Source organism: Lonchura striata, chromosome 13 (genome assembly GCF_050655825.1).
Source record: "Lonchura striata isolate lonStrDom1 chromosome 13, ASM5065582v1, whole genome shotgun sequence".
In the NCBI taxonomy this organism is placed as follows: domain Eukaryota; kingdom Metazoa; phylum Chordata; class Aves; order Passeriformes; family Estrildidae; genus Lonchura; species Lonchura striata.
The window spans coordinates 4065175-4080172 of record NC_140715.1 but is presented as its reverse complement, the minus strand read 5'-3'; positions in this window follow the sequence as shown (position 1 = coordinate 4080172).

Sequence of the window (14998 nt, the reverse complement as noted above, 5' to 3'; positions counted from 1 at the left end):
GATAAAACAGAGCTGTCAAAATGAACCTTGGTGACTTTTCCCCAGGCTGAGCAGGAGGGATTCCTGCTGGATTGCTGCCCCAGAACCCTCTGTGGCTCATCCCATGATAACATCATGGAATGGTTTGGGTGGGAAGGAATCTTAAAGCCATCCAGATCCACCCATGCCATGGGCAGGGGCACCTCCTCTGTGCCAGGGAGCTGCAGGGCCCATCCCTTGCACGCCTCTGTGTCACTCGTGTGTCTCGCTGTGCCCGTGGGCTCTGCAGGGAATGCCCAGCCATGGAACAGCCCCGTGCAGGCCCTCATGGCAGAGAGCAGCCAGCACGGCTGACTCAGCCCAGACACTGTGGGAGGGCCGGTTTCGGCTCCACCAGGCTCCCAGTATAACCAGTAAAGCTCCCGGCTGGTGCCTCACTGCCAGCTGCAGCAGAGGCTCCACCCAGGAGCCTTCACCCTGCCTGGGAAGAACTGGGGGTTAAAGAAGACCTGAGAGCTTTGGCCCGTGCGTGTCCAAGTGCCATTGCCATGTGGGTGGGGGCTGACACCTGCACGTGGATCCGTGTGTGTCCCCTCAGCATCTCGGCCCCTGCCCCTCCAGTGGCACACAGCAGGGCGGCACAAACTGGGGAATGGCCAGGGCAGGTGCCCGATGTCCCCAGGGCTGCAGTGAGGTGCCAGGAGCAGCCGGGGAATGTCACAGAATCATGGAATCTTGGAGGCTGGAAAAGATATCCAAGATCCTCCACTCCATCCGTTCCCCTGCACTGCCCAGGACACCACTGACCCATGTCCCCAAGTGACACACCTGCATGTTTTTGAACTCTGAAGGAATGGTCGCACTCCAACAGTTCCCTGGGCACCTGTTCCAGTGCCTGACCACTCTTCCAGTGAAGAAATTTTCCATATTATCCACCCTGAGCCTGCCCTGGCCCAGCCTGAGGCCGTTCCCTCTCCTCCTGTCCCTGTTCCCTGGGGCAGAGCCCGACCCCCCGGCTGTCCCCTCCTGTCAGGAGCTGTGCAGAGCCACAAGGTCCCCCTGAGCCTCCTTTGCTCCAGGCTGAGCCCCTTCCCAGCTCCCTCAGCCTCTCCTGGGGCTCCAGCCCCTTCCCAGCTCCCTCAGCCTCTCCTGGGGCTCCAGCCCCTTCCCAGCTCCGTTCCCTGCCCTGGACACACTCCAGCCCCTCCAGGGCTCTCTGGCCATGCGGGGCCAGAACCGGGCACAGCCCTCGAGGTCCCCCAGCACAGGGACAGTCCTGCCCTGCTCCTGCTGTCACACTGCTTTGGATCCAGGCCAGGTGCCCACGGGCTCCTTGGGCACCTCTGGACCCCCAGGCCTTTCCCACGGGACAATTCCCAGCCACTCTGCCCCACCCTGGAGCGTCCATGGGGCTGTTGTGACCCAAGGGCAGGACTGGCACCGGGGCTGCAGCGATGCCCCACAGGTGAGGGACGAGCAGGCAGAGGAACCTCCCCGAGCCGATGCCGTAACCGTGGAGACCAGGAAGGTAATTGGGGAGAGAGGAGCCTCTGCAAAGAGACACCCGCTGCTGCATTCAGCCACCGAGCAGCTCTTTGAGGGAGCTGCCGATTTCCACATCAAAAGAAGAAGCTGAGAAAAGGCAGCCCAAAGGTTGTGGCTGAACTGTGCTCAGGTCCTCGCCCAAGTGGCACCTGGCCTGGGCAGATGGGGTGGGACGAGCTCCTCGCAGCTCAAGCTGCCTCCCCGTGGAGCCTGTGCTCATTCGGCCTTTACAGGCTGGGGGAAGGATGGACACCTCCAGATGACAATTTGTGACATGCTCGGGTAGCTCTGAGATAACACTCCAGAGCTGTGGATGTGTTGGCTTTGTGAAGAAACAGCCAGCAGGATGAAAGCTCTGCTGTGGGAATCCAGGGCTTCCCTCTGGCTGCCCTGGGACCCTGGCAGGGTCAGGAACCCCCTGGACAGAGCCCCCAGAGACACTGGCTGTGATCTCTGTCCATGCAAAAGAGTTTTCAATCTTACAGGATGAATTACCAGCTCTGAGTGTTTGATATGAGTCATAATTAAGTGTGGCATGGGTGCAAAAGTAAAATTTTAGGATTCTAGATGAGGGGTCCAAAGGGGACAAGATGGAGGAAATTGGGTGTGCCTTGTCCCTTTTCTCCTCCTTCATGCCCTCCATGTTTCACTGTGGTGTTGGCATTTTTCTGTTGGTTCAGGCTGGGGACACACTGTCCAACGTAGGTGACAGATATTGGCACGTTCTTGTAAATGCAGCCCAGGGAGTTTCTGGTATTTAATGTTTGTCACATCCCACTGAGGGCAGAGCCCCACACGCTGCCCTGCAGGACAGAGCTGGGCAGGGCAGCAGAACATGTGAGAGATAAACAGAATAAACAACCTGGAAACCAGCACAGACCAATTATGGCTTCTTCTTTGGCAGCGAGGCTGACAGACAGAGACTTTCTACAATCTCAGGATCATCAATACCTCAGATTCCAACAGTCAGCTGGCCAGGGATCCCACCTGTGTCGGGAAGCCAGCACCTCTGAGGCCTCCTCTGCCATTCTGGGGCTATGTTCAGCTTTTTGTTTTGTGCTTTGTACCCCTTGGCCGCAGGGATGGGGAACTCAAAACTCCAGGGTTCCCTCCCACCATCAAACATTTCCATGTGCTCACCCCAAGCAGGATGGAGGGAATTCCTTCTGGGCTAGAAACACAAGAAGCTTTCTGCAGAGCGGGCTGAAACAAATCATAGGTTGCCAGCAGAATTTTGCAGGCTGAAATCTCTTTGACACAGCAGATTTCAGACCACGATCTCCAGTTCCAGTTCCAGCTCCTTCTGCTTGTGGAATTGGGCCTGGGGAGATGAGAATGGGGTGCAGAAGGAGAAAGCAGAGAAGTTGTTCCTCAAGGGATCTCTCCTTGGTCCATCCTCACCCTGTGCATGGCTGAGCTGGGGACATTGGCAGGGGAGCTCAGCTGCAGCCAGCCAGGGTGACAACAGCAATTCACACAAAGTGTCAGAGGGTCAAAGTGGCTCTTGAGGTCCTGATGAAGGGGACAGCCATGTCCTGGTCCCCATCTGCTCTTTGTTCACCCAGCTCTTGCCCTATTTCCCAGTTTGTCCACACACAGCCCTGGGATTTGGATCTGCAGTGCTGCCTTTGCTGGGCTCTCAGGAGCCTGACCTGTCCTTTTCCAAACCCCGCATAGTCCTGAGCTGGAAGTGACCCCAAGATTAATAAAGTCCTGCACAAACCCCCCAGCAATCCCCCCTGTGCATCCCTGGTGTCCAAAGGCTCCTGGAGTTCTGGCAGCCTCTGGGGAGAGAACCTTCTCCCAGAATCCAGCCTGGCCCTGCCCTGGCCCAGCTCTGTGGTGTTCTCACCGGGACAGCTGCTCTGGTGCAAGGGATGGGTGCAGGGTGAAGCCCTGCTGGGATCCTGGAGGTCCCACCACCCCTGGCCATGGCATTTCCCACCAGGAAGTTGTTGGCCAAGTGCAACAGAACCACAGCTGGTTTGCACAGAATCCCAGACTCCCAAAATGGGTTGGGCTGGAAAAAACCTTAAGGATCATCTTAATCCACCCTCTGCCATGGCACGGACACCTCCTGACATTTCTCCTCTCTCTCAGCCCCTAAATGATCAGGCTAGCCCAGAGATCTGAGGCCTTGAGGGGAGGAATATCAGGAGATGGCAAAGATTTCCACAAGAGGCTCTCACCCCGATGTAGTTGTCCAGCTCTTTTTATTGCATGGTCCGAGGGAAGAGCAGGGGAAAAGAGGGTGAACAGGAAGGGTCAGGGGTTTATCTGGGCTCTGGACAGGGGGGGCTTCTCTGGCTCTCCACCAACCCCATCAGGGCAGGAAGGAGGGGTCCAGGTTTATCTGATCAGAGTCACAGGGGTCCTGGGGAATGCAGGAAAATATGGCCTGAGGGCACTGTAACAACCTTCCACTATCCCAGGTTGCTCCAAGCCCTGTCCATCCTGGCCTTGGACACCTGCAGGGATGAAACAGCCACAGCTTCTCTGGGCTACCTTCTCTATGGTGTCCTTTACACCTCCTCCAGGGACCTGGGGGTGAGGAACACATCCCACATCCATACTTCTTCCAGTAAAGAAATTTCCCCAAAATCCACCCTGAGCCTGCCCTGAGGCCGTTCCCTCTCCTCCTGTCCCTGTTCCCTGGGGCAGAGCCCGACCCCCCGGCTGTCCCCTCCTGCCAGGAGCTGTGCAGAGCCACAAGGTCCCTCTGGGGCTGTCCCACGGTGCAGGGAAGGCAGGAACATCCCACATCGCTCCCAGACCGACGCAGCAGCCCCAGGCGGGAGCTGTGCCCAGGGAGCGGGGCCAGGCTGCGATCCCGGCGCTCCCAGGAGCAGGGGCACAAAGCAGGGGCCGGCTGGCCCCGCGGGGCTGCAGCCCACATTAGCAGCCCCCAGACTGTGTATTAGCCGTGAATTAATGTCCTGCAGAGACTGGGAACCGGGATCATGCGGGGATTAAAGAGGCATTACCCCTTTGTTAAAGCTGATGTTTTTGGGATAATCTGGAAGCTTTAGCTAATACATTATTACAGAAACTCCTTCAATCACAGCAGCAGACAGTAAGCAGATTTGGATATTACTGCATAACTGCGCAGGGCTGCTGCTGCTGTTCTTCCCTTCTCCCCTTCCTGGGCAACACCACGGCACAGCCATGCCTGGGAGCTCCCCAGGGACCTGTGCTGGCCTTGTCCTGGAAGAGATCCTGCCTGGAGACACCCAGCTGAAGGGTGGCTGTGTCCTGGCCAAGGTGCTCAGGGCTCCTCTGGGGAAATCAGCAGCTTTGGAGACACTCCAGGGGCTTTGTCCATGGAGGGGAGCACTGGAGCTCCAGCCTGGATAAGTGGATCACCAGGCAAGCAGCGGGAAGCATCCCTGGAGCAGGGGGCAGTTGTTGCTGGGGGCACATTTCTCCCTTGGTGCTGCTGCCTGGAGCCCAAACCTGCTCCCTCCTGGTTGCTCAGGAGCCTCCACGGCTCTGACAGAAGGAATCCTTCCCTCATCCCAAGGGGACAGCAGCCCTGGGATATGGGGTTTGTGGCAGTAGCCATGTGGATGCCACTTGTCCCTGTTCCCAGTGTTCAACACATGAAAGGTTTGATGGGTGGCTTTGGCACCACATTCCCAAGGCTCATTGGGCCTTTGGTGGGGACACATTCCCAATTTTCTGTGTGACCCCATGCAGTCACTGCCAGGGATGGCTCCCTAAATCCATCTGGGAGGGCAGGGGAAGTTCCTGTGTTCCACCCTGCAGGGATTCCTGCCTGCGGGCAGAGCAAACTGCAGCTCAGCACTTCCCATCGCTGCACAAAGGCTGGAGGAAATGGGAAAGGTTCTCATGGAGTCATGGAATCATGGACTGGTTTGGGTTAGAAATTAATTCTCTTCTCATTCCAAGCCTCTGTCACAGGATGCTCCAAGCCCCATCCAACTGCCCTGCAAGCCTGGCAGGAGACAGAGCTGGATTTAATCTCAGTCCCTGCCCCAAGTTTGGCTCTGATCCTGCCTCCCATGGGTGCTGGGACTCCCACAAGGCAATCCCAGAGACACGGAGCCGGGGGTCAGAGCAAGAGCAAATCTCTCTGTGCTGCATTTCCTAGGCCCAGGAGATGGCTCAATCCCAGACCTGTGGGAATGCCAGGGATTGGAATGTGATGGGAGCAGGGCTCAAGCCTGCTTAGCAGAGCTTTGGGAATACTGTGAAGAGAAACGGGGCAGGTTCCTACTGCTCTGATGGCAGATGCATGACAGGGAGCCAAATGCTGTGCAGAAAACAGGGATTAACCCACAGAGGGGGGAGAGAATGCAGGGGTGAAACACGGAATGGAGATCGGGATGCAGAGATGGCTGGGAGCACACGGAGCACACAGGGAGCACAGGAAAAGGGGGAAATGTGGGAATACATGGCCAAACCCTGGGACAACCTCATGCAGGAGCAGAAGCCACGTTCCCAAACCCATCCTCCTCCTCGGGCAGGGAAGCAAAGGCAGAGATGGAGGATTCACAGCCACGAGGCCGGAATGCACCAAAGGCAGCAAATCCCCTGGCCCAGATGACACATCTGGAGCCCTCCAAGAGCCCCCAGCCCGGTGACGGAGCTCTCAGCAATAACACACAAATTCACATCCTCCAACTGTGGCACCGGGGGCAGTAAAGGCTGGGCCTACATTTGAAAGCAGGCCCCGGGGTGTGCTCGGGCTCACAAACCAATAAGCTTTGCTTCAGTGTGAGCAAATGCTTGGAACAATTATGCAGAAGCGTAATTAGAAATCTCGGCGAGCAGGGGCTCCTGCGCTGCCGTATCCAGCACTTCAAACGAGCACAGGAGCTCCTGGTTTCCAGGCTGGGTTATTCCTGGGGCTGCTTCCCCCCACGGACACACGAGCCGTGCCCGTGCATCAGCAGGCACAGTCTGGGGCTGGGATGGAGGGCTTGGCAGCAAGGAGAGCTGTGAGCAGAGCTCAGGGCCAGCAGGACCCAGTTTTAGATGGGTTTAGGCTCTACCGAGCTCCTCAAACCCACCCTGAGAGCTGCAAGTCACTACCAGCAGAGCTCAGAAGGCTCAAGGCCAACAGGACACGGTTTCGAGAGATTTAGGCTCCACCAAGCTGCTGGAACCCACCCTGAGAGCTGCAGATCCCACCCAGCAGAGCTCAGAAGGCTCAAGGCTAGCAGGACACAGTTTTAGATGGGTTTAGATTCTGCCAAGCTCCTCAAACCCACCCTGAGAGATGCAGGTCCTTCACAGCAGAGCTCAAGGAGAGCAGGACCCAGTTTTAGATGGGTTTAGGCTCTGACAAGCTCCTTGAATCCACCCTGGGAGCTTCAGGTCCCTCCTAGCAGAGCTCAGGAAGAGCAGGACCCAGTTTTAGATGGGTTTAGGCTCTACCGAGCTCCTCAAACCCACCCTGAGAGCTGCAGATCCCACCCAGCAGAGCTCAGAAGGCTCAAGGCAAGCAGGACACAGTTTCAGACAGGTTTAGGCTCTGCCAAGCCCCTCAAACCCACCCCAAGAGCTGCAGATCCTTCACAGCAGAGTTCAGGATCCAGTTTTAGATGGGTTTAGATTCTGCCAAGCTCCTCAAACCCACACTGAGAGCTGCAGGTCCTTCACAGCAGATCTCAGGAATAGCAGGACCCTGTTTTTGAGGGGTTTAGGCTCTTCCAAGCTGCTGGAACCCACCCTGAGAGCTTCAGATCCCACCCAGCAGAGCTCAGAAGGCTCAGGGCCAGCAGGACACAGTTTTGGAGGGATTTAGGCTCTGCCAAGCTCCACAAACCCACCCTGAGAGCAGCTGGCCACCAGCTCAGGGGGGCTGCAGTGCCAGGAAGATGCTGCCAGAGGTTGTTGTTTGTTCCTGGTGTGTCTTTTCCTCCTTCAGGGCACCTTTTGCACCTCCCCACATCCAGCCACCAATCTGGGGATGCCTCAAATTGAAATGAGTCCCTGGAAGAGTTCAAAGTCACGCTGGACAGGGCTTGGAGTGACCAAGTCTAGGAGAAGGTGTCTGTCAAGAGGGTTGGAATAAGATGGTGTTAAAGACCCTTTCCAAGCCATGATTCTGTGACTCCATGGTTCCAAAAAATGTGCAGATGTGTCACCTGGGGACACGATTTCATGGTGAAAACAGTGGTGCTGTTGGACTTGATAACCCTGGAGGTTTTTCCAACCTGAACAATTCTCTGTTTCTGGGATCTAAATCCTGCAGAGCTCCCTGACATCGGTGACATCAGCCAGGAGCTAAAATCACCTCATTGCCTCAGAAAACCTGGCTGAAGGAGAAGGAAATGAAACCCAACGCTGCAGTGCCCAGGGGCCTGGCAGTGCCCTGAGGCACCAGGGTGTCCTGCAGGGCTGCGGGTGCTGCCTCCCACTGCTGCTGCTCCGGGGTTTATTTTTGCCCTGCTAACAATAGGATTGCAAACCAAAACTCAATTATGGGATCCTCTGTATCCCTTCCTCCCCTCCCACTTTCCTGAAGAGGTGGAGTGGCACGGAGAGGTCCACAGGGTTTTAAATACCTGACTCAGGCTGGAAAAAAACACCAGAAAAAGAAAAAAAACAACTCAGCTGAGAAAGACTTTTCTGTAATATTTTTGGTGACAAAGCTCCCTGAAAAGCTCCTTTGGGATCATCCTGATGCTCGGGGTGCCCCTCTTTGTGTGCCTTTGGAGCCCCCCGTTGTTTGGAGAGGGGGCTGGGCAGGCAGGGGCACAGGGGAGCGTTTCTGCCCCAGGCTGTTCTCGGCAGAAAGGAGAGCAAGCGCCTCCCTCCAGGGCTTCCTCTGCCTGCCTGGTGCCCCGGGGCGTTCGTGCACCTTCCTCCGGAGCCTGGGCACCGGGCACCTCCGGGACTGCGGGCTGGGAGTCCCCGCTGCAGCTCCCTCAGCTTCAGCCCAGGGGCTGAGGAGGGAAAGCAGCAGGGACCCCCGCCCTGGCTCCTCACTGTTGGAAAGTAGGCCAGGTCTCCCAGGCTCTGCCGTGCTCCTTCCATCAGTGCCAGCATGTCTCCAGCTCACTCCTGCCAAGCCTGCCCTCTCCTGCTCCTCCAATGTGATCCTCAAATCCAAGGGAGTCCCCCATTTCACCAGCCCAGCTTTGAGCTGGGCTTTGGTACCTCCCAGGGCAGCTGTGGGGTCCCACAGAGCCACAGTAGGGCAGGGAGGAAGTTCCCAGCTTGGGGGCTGCCCCTTCACTCACCTGAAAAGCCACTCAGGAGCTTCTGGGTGCTCAGTGAGGCACCCACACCCCCTGGCACCCCCTGGCACCCCCAGGAGGGACCCGGAGGTGATGGACACCCCGAGCATCACCATGGATGGGGAGCTGGTGTCCCTGCAGGGCTGACAGGGGTGGTGGCACAGCAGTGGCGGTGGCACGGCAGCAGTGGGGGCACAATTGCTGTGTCATTCCCATTGCTCCTTGGCTTTCTGCAGCTGCCCCATCCCGCATCTCTGCGAGGTGACACCGTGGGGCAAGACCTGCCACCCGGAGCAGCCCAGCGTGGGCTGTGGGGCAGCCCCTGCACGGGGCAGGGCAGCAGGAGGGGGGGCCCAGATCTCCTTCTGCCCTGGATTTCTGCAGTCTGGTGCTGGCTGTGCCCCCACCTCCTGTCACCAGGACCCTGGTGACACCAGCGCTGCCCCTTCACCTTCCTCACACTCCAGAGGGGCTGAGCAGCTCCCTGCCCACTCCACAGTGCCCTTGGATGTGCTCTCAGCCCTCTCCAGGGCCGAGTGCTGCTGCTGCAATCAGGCCAAGAGCTTTCATTTTGCGAGCAAAATTGTGACCAGATTCACTCCAAATGTCTTGCTGTGAGCCAGGCCAGCACTCTCCAGTGATTTTCCTTCCTCCGCTCCTCTGCCCCTCCACTGGTGTGCCTGGCACAGCCCTCCCTAACCCTGGTGGCACTTCCCTCCTTGGCTCCACGTTGGGATGGGGACACCATGGGTTCACTTTCCTGCAGCTCCCTGTGGCTCCCCTGTGCCATCTCCACGCTCAGTTTTGATTTCTTGAAGGCTTTTGGGCCAGCTCATGGTGGTTTTGCCAGGAAGCTCAAGCTGAGGTGGCTCAGGGATCTCGTTATCCCGTGACAATTGGATCTCATCACCCAAATCTCCCCTCCAAATTGTTTCATTCATTTTACTCCTTGCTGTGGAGAAGACCCAGACGCCAAAAGGGCTTCTGCTTCTTGACCTCCACATCCTGCAGCTCAAAGTCTCTTTTGTGGTTGAAGCCTTGGTGGCTCTGAGCCAGAATGAGGTTGAAGGGTCAGGGCCAGGCTCTGGGGTGACAGGAAGAACATCCCCCCTATGGTGAAACAGTCCCCATCATTCCCAGACTGTCCCAAGAGCCTGCTCCATGCCCTCTGCAGCCCCTGCATGGCTCTTAGACCCAAAATTCCCTGCCCCCAGTCCATTCTTCCGGTGCTTCCTCATTTCACTGCTCCCACATCCAGACACATTCCACCTGCCAAGCCCGGAGCTGGGAGCAGCATCCAGGCCACCAGCCCATGGTCCCTGTGAGAGGCCGTGCCAGCAATGCTGGAAGGAGGCACCTCCCTGTCCCGAGTGCCCGGAGGTGCCCAGCCCATTCCCCAGGTGTCAGACAGCCTCTCTCCAGGTCACCCCAGCACATCCCTGGCCCTGGCAGCGGGCAGGGCCCAGTCCCGTGGCAGCAGGGCCGGCTCCTGTCCCGTGGCAGGCCAGCGGTGATGCTGCTGGTGGCCATGGACTCGTTTGCCTGCTCAGCTCTCTCAGCCCGTGGCTGCCAGGCTCCCAGGCATGTGGGCTGAGGTCCCTCCTGGGGGCCCTTGCACCGTGCCAAGGGAGCTTTTCTTATCTTCACAGGAATGAAAACCTTTCCGAAATCAAAGTGCTTGGGTGGCTTTGAAGAGTTTCCTCTGGAGATGAAACACGGCTGCTTGCGAGCGCCAGCAGTCGCTGCTGATCAGCTCCTGGGGACACCGGGTTGCTGGGGAGCGTGGGGCAGCGGCCTGGGGCTGCCCTGGCCCGGCCACTTTGGCCACAGGAGCTGCCCCCAGGCTGGGAGCTGCCCCTCGTGCCGAGCCCACAGCAGCGAGCTGTCCTGGCTCATTGCCACCCGGCTCCACGCTGGGAACTGTGTGCTCTGAAAGGCAACCAACAAAGGATGGGAGAGAGGATTATGTGGAGATGCTCAAAGCACACCCTGCACTGCGAGGGGCTGCTCAAATTCTCCAGGACCCACAGGGCCTCTTTGCAAGGGAAAAAGGAATCCAAGGGCCAGTGCAGCAAACGAGCCTGGAGAAAAACTGCCCCTCTGGAGGAACCCACCCAGGCCAGCCCGATCTGAGGCGCTGGATAAGTGGATGTGGAGGGAACAACCTTGCAGTGGCCTGGGGACGGGCAGATGTGGGCATGTGATGTGGCACTCAGCAGCACAGGCTGTAGCTGCCAGCCTGCCCTGGGGAGCAGAGAACGTCTGGCAGGCCGGTGTGCATGGAGATTATTTGTTGTTTGATATTTTCCCTTCAATGCTTTTGTCCTAAAATAAATACACAAAAGTTCAGGGCCCTGAAGGTTGTGTCTGTTAGGGATGGTGGAATCGGGGATTGCTTTGGAGTGATCCATGCTATTTGTTTACCAGGATGGGTAAAGTCTGCTCTCCCCATTTGCTCCCAGTTCCTCAGGATCCTTCCCCAAAGCTGCCTCACCCCCTCTCTGCTCAGCCCTGCCACCCTTCCCTACTTCCACGGCTCTGGGCAGGGCACGCTGGCCTGTGTGGCACCCAGCAACGCTGCTGGGGCCAGGTGGACTTCGTCCCTCTCAGGAGGGAAGGTCCACACTGGGTGCCTGTCGGAACTCAAAATGTCCCTCAGACATTTTTGGAGGTTCCAGGCCCAGGTCAGAAGCGTTTGAGACCCTGGCAGGCAGCTGGAAACAGCTGTGATTTTGGGTTTGAGCCATGGAATGATTTCCCAGCCTTGCAGGAAGAACAAGAAGTCACAAAAGTTTAGATATTAGAGTAGAAGTAGTTACAAAGTAGAGGGAAGAATTTTTGAGTGCTGTACAGGTTTTGGTTTTGTACATGGGGGTCAGAGGGTTTAAGATGGATTTGGGATTTGGGCCTGTCCTGTCCTCCCTCTTTGTCCTTCCTCACCTCCATGTTCTTGGTGATGTTGGCACTCACAGATTGGTTTAGAGTAGAAAAACACCATTTAGTATAGGTAATAGGCATTGGGGAAAACTGTAACCATGTAACATGTAATGTACCATATAAAAGATAGAAAAACACCATTTAATATAGGTAATAGGCATTGGGGAAAACTATAAACATGTAATATGTAATGTACCATATAAAAGACAGCAGCAGCCCTGGCAGGGAGAGAAGAAGCAGTCGGGGTCAGAGAGGATGTCAGGGTGTGTGTGTGCCTCTGCCTGAGCTCTGAGCAAACCACAGCAGCCTGAGAAGAAAATCTTTTAGATAACTTGCAATAAACTGCCTTGAGACCAACAACAGAGACTGCTGAGCCTTTCTTGGGAAGCACGGGTTGGAGGAGAGACTTTTCCAGCACACGGAACCACCCCTGACCTAGGGTGGGCTCCGGCAGGCGCCAGCCTGGGGTGGTGATGCTCAGGCACAGGGGAAGCAGAACATGCTGTGAGCTCTGTGCCATCACCCTGGCACCCGGGCACAGCTGGGATGATGTCCCATCCCGAGTATTCCAGCACTGCATCCCAGGGTCAGCACTGCCACAGTGCCCCAACCCCAAGAGAAAAGATCCCCAGCAGGATCCCCGCTGCAGCCATCCCTCTGAGGCTCCTTCTCTCCCTCGGGATGGGCTGTAGTTGATCTTGACTGGCCTTGCCTGCAGATCCCAGCTTGTCTGCCACTTGTTTAGCCCTGCACTCCCCTTCCATCCTCACCCAGGGCCTCTGGATTTTGCCCTGTAAAGTGTTGGTTCCAGGATACTGCAGAGCAAACACGGAGTGGAGATAAAAGGGCAGCATCACTCCCTGGAGCAAACACAACCCCAGCCCTGCAGAGGTCACTCAGGCCCATGGCTGCTGCCACCCTTCCCACTCCAGCCCCTGCTGGCCCCGTGCTCCTGCCACATGCCAGCTCCAAGGGACAGTGACCTCCCCCCTCCCCGAGCCTGCCCCAGTGCATTCCCATCCCGGCCCGTGCTGCTCTGTCCTCCCCCATGCCAGTGCCAGGGCTGCCTGTTCCTGCCCTCCATGCCCACAGGGATCTGTTCCTGCCCTGCTGGTGCTCGTGGCACCTTGGCTCCCTGTCCCCTTTGTCCCCTCTGCAGTCCCCATGCCCTAACCCTGCCCTCAGTCTGTTCCTGCCAAATCCACGCTCACCCTGAGCTCTCCCTGCTGTGACCACAGTCCCCAACCTGCTGTTGTCACCCAGGACCCTCCCATGGTCCCCATCTGTCCCTCAACCCTCCAGAGCTCTGCTGGCTGTGTGTCCCTCCTCGCCAGGGATGGGGGATGAGCCTCTCCCTTTCTCCATGCCCAGAGCTGCTCCTCTCTCCTCTCCTGCCCAGCCCAGGCTCCACGGGCAAGTCCCAGCCTGAGCAGAGGTTTCCGTGTGTCCCATCCCTGTGCCAGTCATGGGCAGGGCAGGGCAGGGCAGCTCTGCTCTGCTCTCCCCGAGTCTCCTCCTGCTCCCCTGGGATCCTGTGGAGGGAGGTCAGGGCTCCCTGACATGACAGCTCCTGTGGGAGGATGTGGAAGCCTCCCTTCCGCGGTGCCTGCTCGCTTGTCTCCAGGGCTGGACCATCTCCCAGCGGCAGCTGGAGGTGGGATTCCAGGCAGGAGACCGTTGGACCCTAACAAAAGCAGGAAATGGGTGTAATTCTCCTTCGGAGGAGGAATGAATAGCAGATCCCCGGAGGAGGCGAGGCCAGCTCAGCGAGCGGCAGGGCAGGACGTGAGAAACTCGCCTCATTCCTCACAGGGCTGCACTTCCTGAGAGCTTCCCCCTTCCTGCTGCTCTCCAGCCTCCCCCCAGCTCTGCCGGACCCTCAGCAGCTCCAGCAGCGGGACAGGAACCACCAGGGTCCCGGCCAGGGTGCCTGTTCCCAAACCTGCTCCTGCCAGGTCATGGGGAGCCTGGCATGGGGACAGCTGAGGAGGCCAGGGGACATGAATGATGTGATTTAGTGGGTGACATCCCCATTTTGGATTTAGATGGCTTTGAAGGCCACTTCCAACCCAAACCATGCTCTGATTCCACGACTCTGTGATCCCACACCTCGTGTACAGCCCCACTCACTCCTTCCTTATACCCAGGAGCAGGAATTTGAGTGTTTTGGGAGTAAAGAGAGTGCCAGAGGCAGGGGATGGGAGGAGGGCCACCACAGCCCAGAGCACTGGCATGGGCACGGTGCTGGGAACAGCAGGAGCTGCCCCTTGGGGGTGGCTCCCAACCTGGGGAAGCTGTTGGAGCATCCCAGGGGTTTCCAGCAGCCTGGGGGTGCCAGGGAAGCTCCTCTCCAGTCTGAATCCCAGGATCAGCTCAGGCACTGAGCACCAAAGCTCCATCGGCCCCCGGGGTTTCATTTTGGGGCTCTGCTGCTTCTTCTTGAGGAGATCTCCGGTGCTGCAGAGGATGGGTGGGGACAGGAGAGATCTTCCTGAACCCTGGAGCAGGGGATTGATTAATCAGTGCTTGAATAATTGCAGGGCACTGCAGACATTCTGTTCCCTGTGGAGGGAAGGGATGAGGTGGAGGATCGGGCCAGGGAGGTCACTCACCCCAGCCCATCCTCGCCTGGGCCTCAGAGCTGCTCCCAGGATTAAATGGCTTCTTTTTAAAAGTGAGATCTAATCTGGTGACAAAAGCTGCAGCAGTGCTGTGAGCCATCATCTCCCCCAGAAAAGCTCCTCCAGCCTTCAAATGCTCTCACCCTTAGATGCTGGATTTCAATCCAAGGCTGAATCTGCCTCTCTTCAGCTCCAGCCCTGCTCTTGTTGCTCCTTGCTGTGGGATTTAAGGGTTCCCTGCTCTGTTTTCCCTGTGGGAGGACACAGGCCAGGTGCTCAGATCACCTGATAACAGAGCTTTAGCAGCATCACAGCCCTAGGCCTGGCTTTTCCAGCCTGTGGTGGGGTCTGTGGTGCTCCTTCCAGCTCTCTGGTGTTCCCCTGACATCCCCAGTGTGGGTGCCAGACAAAGAGCTCCAGCAGGGCGCTATTCATTGATTTGCAGCCCCCACACACCAGTACACAATGGTCCCTAATTACTCTTTCACAGACAAGTCTGCATTGCTGGACGAGGCAGATATTCCTGGGAGGGCTTAAATTTAAAGCTGGCTTGGTTGCTGGTTAAAAGCCAGAATTCCTCTCCCCAGCTTGCATGGGCATGTCCAGAGTCACTGCTTTCCAAGATCCAGCCTGAGGGCTTCAAATCTCAACTTCAGTCCCAGATATATTCCGGATATCTGCAGTCAAACACCCCCTGACCATTTAACC